Raw genomic sequence first — 8,370 nt, 5'->3', positions numbered from 1 at the left:
ATAAACAGTCGTCCCTCGGTTAGCAGTGACATCGGTTTACGGTCTTTTCGGTTTACCTTTCACCTCCCCAAGGACCCCCAAGGTTTGGACTGAATGTTACAAATGTTGACGAACGGTAACATGTTTCCGTTACATGTGCACGTGGTGGTGCTAAATTTGGCCATTCCGAACGCTCATAAGTGGGGGCTGAGCCACGCCCTCAGCCAATGAGTGACGCCCATTTATGAGCGAGTTTAGACCTCGCTTTGTTTACATTATACATTTTCGGTTTGAGCGGTGGAAACAGCTCTAATGCAGACCTCATTGATTTTTTAACTTATTTTTTAAGTGTATAAGTGAATTTATAGCGATTGCAATGGCTCCTGAAGTGAATTCGCAAAATAAAAAGAGTAGGAAAGTAATTCAGCCTCAAAACGAGGTAGGACATTATTAAGGTCAACTTGGTGACATTAACGATTTTCAAACGTGCAATTCCTATATTCCATTGACAGTTATTTCGATTAGCGATAGTTTTTGTGGAACGGATTTAAAAAAACATAGCATGGGACCTTTTTTTTAAGCAGAACCAGAGTATGAAAAAAATTCTACCGTTTCTGGAAATAACAAATCGGCAGTTGTGTTAAGATATTAAAAAAACAAATAGATACATTTTTGGTAGGCATCTACATTAACTACACGTACTTGTGGTGAACATGCAAACAAACGTGCACTGATAATATACGATTTGAGAAAAACATTAACCAAGGGACTGGTGTAACAAGAAAAAAAGCACTGCTCCAGATTGCCATTTGGGTCTCGGTTAAGCTGCTTGCGTGCTTGCAGACCTCAGGGCTCCACCTCCCAAAACTGCGACCGGTTTAATTTTCGTGTATGTCTCGTTGCATCTGTCCATGCGAAGCTGTACGATGTATGCAGTATCGACGAGGGAATCGTGATGCATGTCCACCGTGTCGTACAAAACTTCAGGTGTCATGTTGGCTGGAAGGGGATGTGGAAAAACATAAACACGCATTGTTGTTATTGTCGCATGCTTTGTATTTGGAGTTTGCATTGCTCTCTTTCTCAAAATGTGGAAATGTATTGTAGCAGACAAATACTCTAAACGCGTCTTGACGTTGATTATAAATGTTGGAGGGAAAACCCGGAAGACCCAGATAAAAATTCACGCGACCACAATGAGAACATGCAAACTCCAAATATATAGGCCATCAGACTGACACACAGAGCCAGTGACTCACACAGAGACCCATAGGCTCACACAGAGACCCATTGACTCACACAAGTCCTCACTACTAGCATACATGAGAATAGGTTTTCCCCTTTTTTCTGGCAACAAAACACCAAACTGAAAGCTTTTACAAGGAATCGTGTGTGCATTAACCACGATACTTGTGGTCAGAATGCAAACAAAAAACACTGCTAATATATGCATTGTTTTTGAAACTGATTGGTCCACACCAGAGAAAGCTTTCTTTTGAGCCTTGTCTCAAATGGTGTTAGACCAGAAGACGCCAAAAGGCGCACGCCTACTTCAACACTTACAGGTTGTGTTGGAGAGTAACCCCACAGTATTTACAATTCGTGCACGGTGACGTTTCTCTGGCGATTACAACAACAGCCAGCTTCATCAGGCGACAGCCACTCTTACTGGCAAAAACACCTTTCTTTACCTGTGGTGCGGTTTTGTCTCCACTTCATGTATCCGAAAGCAGCCACAGAGATCATCGAGATCAAAACAAAGCAAACGGATATTGCAGCGAGACTTCTCCTAAGGGCCCACTGGTGGGTGCAGGGGCAGGTGGAGGTCATGGCAGAATGGAGGCCTGTGGAGATATGAAAATCACGATTAACCCCTGCAACAGGAAGGTCAGGTAGAACGGTGGTCAGCGCACTTCGAGTCATGGCCGGTGGTGAGTTCGTATGGTTTGGTTCTATAAAATTTAAGCATTTGTGTTCGTGAAGAACACCGCGTGATGGAAAAATCGCGTTATAAAAAATAATACAGGGGGTTATAGCACAGACATGCAAAATAAGTAAACGCAGGCCGAACAAAGACCGAAGCGCATGGTTGGAAGCATCTTGAAGCATCCAGCAGCATCCCAATGCCTTATGATGATGATGATGATGCTACGCCGAGGCAGCCGTTACAACCACTTATTTCTAGTCGCTGTGATATAGTTCCATTCACCCAATTGCGTTATATCCAATTCACATCCGCGTTATAAAAAATACGTTTCCTCATACATTCAGCGCATTATATATCCAATTCACGTTATGAAAACTACGTGTTATAGGAGAACGGACTGTATTACGGTTGCATGTCAGTTCAACCTATAGCAGTCAATAAAAGTAGAACCACTTCGTAGAAATTAATCAGTGGTCATTCTTTACGGACAGCAACCTCCACTGTAGGAATGTGGAGTTGACACAATTTGGCTCAGAGCCACCGTCCCTGCATGTTTGAGCAGAGGGCACACAGAGCGATGTTTACAGGGAACATTACCACCCCGGTACATGCAGCGTATCCCCAGGTACTTTTGTTTTCATCACACATGATCGTTTTAGGATCACTTAATTGAGCTATCATTACGTGTGGCCAGGTCGCTTCTGAAAAAGAGCTATACAGCTCAGTGAGGCCTTACCTGGTAAAATAAAAAAAATAGTTTAGTTTTTTTAGTTTCATCTTGGGTCGAGTTGTTGAAGTAATCAGTGGATTTAGATTGCACTGGTTTGTAAAGTTTTATGTGTCATGTGGTAGGTTTAATCAATTCCAATTTAGGTCAACTCTAATCTTTTACACACACCCAAAACACCTTCCACAACCTCCACAGCTACCCAAAGCAGCCCCAAATCCTCCTATGTCTGGTACGGGAGAGGGGCGGGACCTACACAGAAGGGGGCTAGATCGCGTTAATATAAATACGTCGTTAAACCTGCTACCTCCCGACAGCCATTTGTAAGGTTTGTCACGTGATCAAAACATGCCAACACACCAGTGTGCTGTACTAGAAATTAATTGGCACGTTTTGTTTAAGTGGCAAACCTTACTAATTGGTTGTGTCATGTGGTGGCGGGTTTAACGACACATTTATATTTCTCTTCTTGGTTCTTTCGGTAAAGTCACGTAGAAGGTAAAAAAAAACATAATAAAATACAATTCTCACGACGTTTCAGCCACTACGCAAGCAGCCGTCCTCAGGTGAAGAACAGGGCTGTCGGAAACACAGCCCTGTCTTTCTTTCGGTAAAGTCAGTAAGAAGGGAAATAAAAAAATAAAATTAAACATAATAAAATAAAATTCTCACGACGTTTCGGCGTTGTGGCCGAAACGTCGTGAGAATTTGATTTTATGTTTTATTATTTTATTATTTCCCTTCTACGTGACTTTACCGAAAGAACCAAGAAGATGAATCCCTGCAGTCACGAAAGCTTTAAATCGCATTTATATTTACGTGATCTAACCCAAAAAAAACTATATTTGGATCATCTGTTACATAGGCTTTCTTTTTTAAAGCCACCGTTTTATGGATTTATGTGTTTAGTTTTTTCTTCAGTTTTTTGGTTATTTGTGCTTTTGCACCACTGTCAGTGTCAGCGCACCTCCGATTAGTGTGGGTTGGCTACAAATGGTGCGAAATCAGTTCAACAATAAATACGTACATCACCATCCTAATTTGTTTAGAAATGCTATATTGTGATGTCACCAGATGCCTCAATGCATTTGAAGTTCGTTTAATACGGATGCCTGGGGAATTGATAGTTTAACTTCATATGGCCATGACGGAAATGTATTGGCTGATTTGCAATGGCATATCCACAACATCTTGTGGAAATATCATTTACGCCTTAGTCTGTTCCATTCGTCCGTAAATTACTTTTGATGAATAACGGATCATACGAGGTTTTTATTTTTCTCTACCCATATTTGGACAAACCGATCACTGCTTCTTCCTTCGTGGCCAACGGCGATGACAACTCAAATCCTAAGACAGAGACTACCTGCTTACCCAAGTATGTGCACTCTGTTGACAGAACAATCTTCATGAACACTGCTCTTTTTCTTTAACAAACTCTGTATCACTTTGGCCTTGTCATACCAAAATTAACACGTTGACAGTGGTGAACATTGCCCGCAATATTGTCCAGGAATATCATTAATTTGTGGAGTGCCGGAGTGTGAGGACAGACTTCTGCCCACGACGTCGCCTTACCTTCCTGGATGTCCAAGTAGGTTCCGTGATTGTCAGAGTGAACCAAATTGTTGCTTTGCTTTGTGGGCCGCTCGAGGATGTCACAGTAGTAGACGTTTTTGTCGCCAGGCCTCAGGTCGCTGATGCTGATGTTAGCCTGGCCCTTTCGAAGGTCACCCACGAGCCCCAGCCGGTCCGTGAAAGTCCCCTCAGTGAAGTTCGTCTCGCTCGTGAATATGATCGTACTCATGCGACTCACCCTCCACTGCACATAGACCTGATTCGTCCGATTAGTCAGCGAGAAGACGCAGGGCAGCATTACAGTGCCACCTTCCATGCCTATGACGGCCCTCTTGGTGTACACTGATGCTCTGCTACCGAATTTGGAGCACTGGAAGCTCACGTCTGCCTCAAAGGGGGCAGCAACAACTGGAAGTGGAAACAGAGGAACGCATTCGAGGTCATCACTTTAACACGTACGCCAATTCTTCATCGTAAGTTTTTGGAATAGATCGCGTAAATTTCAATATATTGTTAACCCGCCATCACCCGACATGGCCAATCAGTAAGGTTTGTCACATAAACAAAACGTGCCAATTATTTACGAGCTCAGCACCAACCCACAACATTTACAATTCGAGTACCCTCACGTTTCACCAGTAATTACAATAACCAGCCTCATCAGGCAATAGCAAGAATTCTGGGGGAATCCTCCCCCTGTTTCGATCTTAAATAGAACGAGGTGAATGTGATGTCATCACTTGTGAGACAATTAGGAGAGGGGCGGGTTAATGTATACAGATACATTGAAATTAATATTCTATTGGTTGAGTTATTATTTATAAGCCACTTCGTTGCGCTATCATTTATGATAGCCAAGTCGCTGCTGAAAAAGAGCTGCACTGCTCAGTGGACCTTACCTGATAAAATAACAATCTAGTTTAGTTTTAGATCTGGTTTGAACAAAAACGGTTACCACATCCCGTGCTTTTACATGCGCTTCTGTAGCCGTCTGGAACGTCCTTACATTCTATATTAGGAAGCTGCTGGAGCTATGCACTTTTAAATAATCCAGATTTTAAACTAATTTCTTCACAGAGCTGTGTTTTGTGTTGAGTTTGTTGTCCTTTCCCTGTACCTCCGATTCGCACGGTTGGCTATGTACGTAGTGAAAGAAGTTCAACATACATGAGCACACGTAGACATTGGTTGTAATTTTCTTTCCCAACAAAACAAATACTGTATAATTAATGTAAAGGGGTCATTGTGGTCAGGGATACGGATGCCACAACACCTCAGCATCACCTTTACAGTTGACCACGGGTTTCCATTGCTCGAAAACCTCTGGGTGCCACTCTCAACTAAAACTATTAAACATTTTTTTTTACAAGGTAAGGCCCACTACTGAGATATATAGCTATTTACTCTTTGGTTCTTTCGGTAAAGTCACGTAGGTATAAAATAACATAAATAACGACGTTTCGATCGCAACACAAGCGGTCGTCCTCAGGCGGAAAAAATGAATCTTGTTCAGCAATTCCACTGCTGGATTATATGGGTTCTAAATGAGGAGGTAAAACCCGTAGGATCCAGAGAAAAAATCCACGGGGTTAATGTAGTCATATAAAATACAATGGGTGTCTATTATTGGCTGGGTTATTCACAGTTAATCAACATACACTATGTACGTACATCCCACATGCGCATGATGTATGTACACTCTGTATTTACATCATCTATATACGTTAGGTATGTGCATTATATAAATGTGGTATGCATATGCATAATGTATATACATAACTATGGTCTGGTGTGTGTACGGAGCCAACTCTCTACCTTTCGCCTACAGAGGGTTCTCTACACAGCTCCATCACCCGTGTGGTGTTCCACAGGATCTTTTTTTCTCAATAACCTGATGGGGCCTTCAGTGTAGCAAGCAGCTCTTCTTTATGGACATTATGGGTATTCCACTCACAGATTCCTCACTTCTACAGGAGTGTCTTATAGACCTGGGGTTTCCTTGTCACTGCCCGACTGAATAAACCCTGGTCAGCATCAGAATGAACTCACGAGCCGCTGTTGTGGAACCCGAACATGGCACTACCCTCTCTTGTGAGCCCTGCCATGGATAAATGCATGCTAGACGCACGTCTCATGAGGGTGGGCGATTTAGTGAAACCAGGCAACGGAGGGGCAGTGGCTTGTCCCTACCGAGATAGCTGCAAAGCTTGTGAATGAAGTGCGAAGGTCTTTCTCAACAGCAGTGGGGAGTGCACCTGCTGTGAATGCTGGTGATGAGTCAGCTAGCGGTGGCTCAGTGCCACTAAAACTGAATGTCGTCGCAGCAAGGAAGCACTCAATCTCCTTTTCACAGCAGCTCTGGGTACACACTTCAGGGAATTACCAGGCGGGGTGCTTCTCAAATGTAGAGCGGAGGAAGCTGTATGCCCAAATTCGTTGTGTCTGTGTATTTATGTGCATATTATGTATGTTCTTTATGTTTGTACATTTTGTATGCACGTTATGTGTGTTATCTGACCCCACAAAAAAACTAAATAATCTGCCAATCACATTTGCCGCAAAAGTCCACGCGGTCACATCGTCACATTTAAACCGTCGCGAGACGCACACGCGCCTGAATCCGTGCGGGCTCTCGAGCCGTGCGGTGCCATGCAAGTGGGTAGGGGAGCCGTGCGGTAACTACTCACCACCCTGCGCCCCGCTCACCCACAGCCCCAGCACCACCATGCACGCGGCCAGATGCCCCATTTCCGCTTGCCTCAGCAGTCTGCTATCAGTGGCCGCCTGCAGGTCTCCCTTTTAAACCCGGGGGGTGGGGAAATCGGACACGTAGACAATCACGGGAGGCGTGGCGACGTAAAATGTCATGTAGGTGGGCGGTGGTGGCTATGTACGCGTGGGTGCCCCGGTGGCTAGAAGATGTTATCTGCCTCGCCTCGTATGCAGGAGGTCGTGGGTTCGATCTAGAACCTGACGCCTGTTGTATATTTGGAGTTCGTGTCTCTCTTTTTCTCCATGGTCGAGTGGATTTTTCTCCAGGTCCTCAGATTTTTCTCCTCCACATTTAGAACCAACATCACGCATTTAGAGTATTTGGCTGCTAAACAAATGTCCACACGATAATAAGTCCACTTAATTGTGCCATCATTTGTGTGTGACCAGGTCGCTTCTAAAAAGAAAAAGCTACATAGCTCAATGGGCCTTACCTTGTAAACTATATTTTTTTTAAAATAGTTTTTGGGTTATATATATGGGATCTTTTTGCCAGTAACAAAAATTATTAGAAATAAGATTAGGTTTCACCCTTCTCTGGCACTAAAACAGGAGTTATGTTAAGATGTTCATACACCACATAGATGATACCTTTTACAAGGCATCAATGGTTTATGCAGACTATATGCCTTGCAAAAGGTATCTTTGTGGTGTTTAAACATGTTAGCACAACTTGTGTTATATTATTGCCAAAATGGTCAAAGTCTATTCTTATTTTCATATTTTTTTACGAGAGAGCAAGTGAGAGAGACGCGTTCATGCAGAACTCCTAGTCTAACCTCTAAAACTTTATTTTAGTCACCTTTTTTTGCGATTTGTTTTTACCGATATAAGTTTCTTGCTTTATACATGTGTAATGTAGTAACTCGGCGGGAGACGACTTCACGGGTAACACACTCTTTATTTTACCAAACTCGTTCACAGGTGACTAACACCCACTTAGTATCTCGGGTGACAAACACCCACTTAGTATCTCGGGTGACAAACACCCACTTAGTATCTCGGGTGACAAACACCCACTTAGCTACCCTGGCGACTAACGCCCACTGAGCTACTCGGGTGACCAACACCCACTTAGCTACCCTGGCGACTAACGCCCACTGAGCTACTCGGGTGACCAACACCCACTTAGCTACTCGGCGACTAACGCCCACTGAGCTACTCGGGTGACCAACACCCACTTAGCTACTCGGCGACTAACGCCCCTGAGCTACTCGGGTGACCAACACCCACTTAGCTACCCTGGCGACTAACGCCCACTGAGCTACTCGGGACACTCCCTGCCCGGGGTGTCCGTCTTGACTGTGGGTCCCCAGCCCGACCCACGTGGGCGTCGGACCCCGGGTCCCACAGTCTCGCCTCCAAGCCACACAGGGCCCCGGTCCCT

General features: G+C 44.1%; 1 long non-coding RNA gene across 1 annotated transcript; it reads right to left on the bottom strand.

Annotated features, from left to right (window-relative positions):
- Positions 1 to 872: 872 nt before the first annotated feature.
- LOC144953182 (uncharacterized) lies at positions 873 to 4,276 on the bottom strand. Its single transcript, XR_013640767.1, has 3 exons — positions 4,212 to 4,276; positions 1,671 to 1,823; positions 873 to 978 (listed from the first exon to the last, which is right to left on the bottom strand). It is a non-coding gene; the product is annotated as an uncharacterized LOC144953182 (long non-coding RNA).
- Between the last annotated feature and the right edge of the window lie 4,094 nt (positions 4,277 to 8,370).

Source organism: Lampetra fluviatilis, chromosome 72 (assembly GCF_964198595.1).
Source record: "Lampetra fluviatilis chromosome 72, kcLamFluv1.1, whole genome shotgun sequence".
NCBI lineage: Eukaryota > Metazoa > Chordata > Hyperoartia > Petromyzontiformes > Petromyzontidae > Lampetra > Lampetra fluviatilis.
The sequence above is the reverse complement of the archived record's forward strand: the minus strand, read 5'-3'. Positions and strand labels throughout refer to the sequence as shown.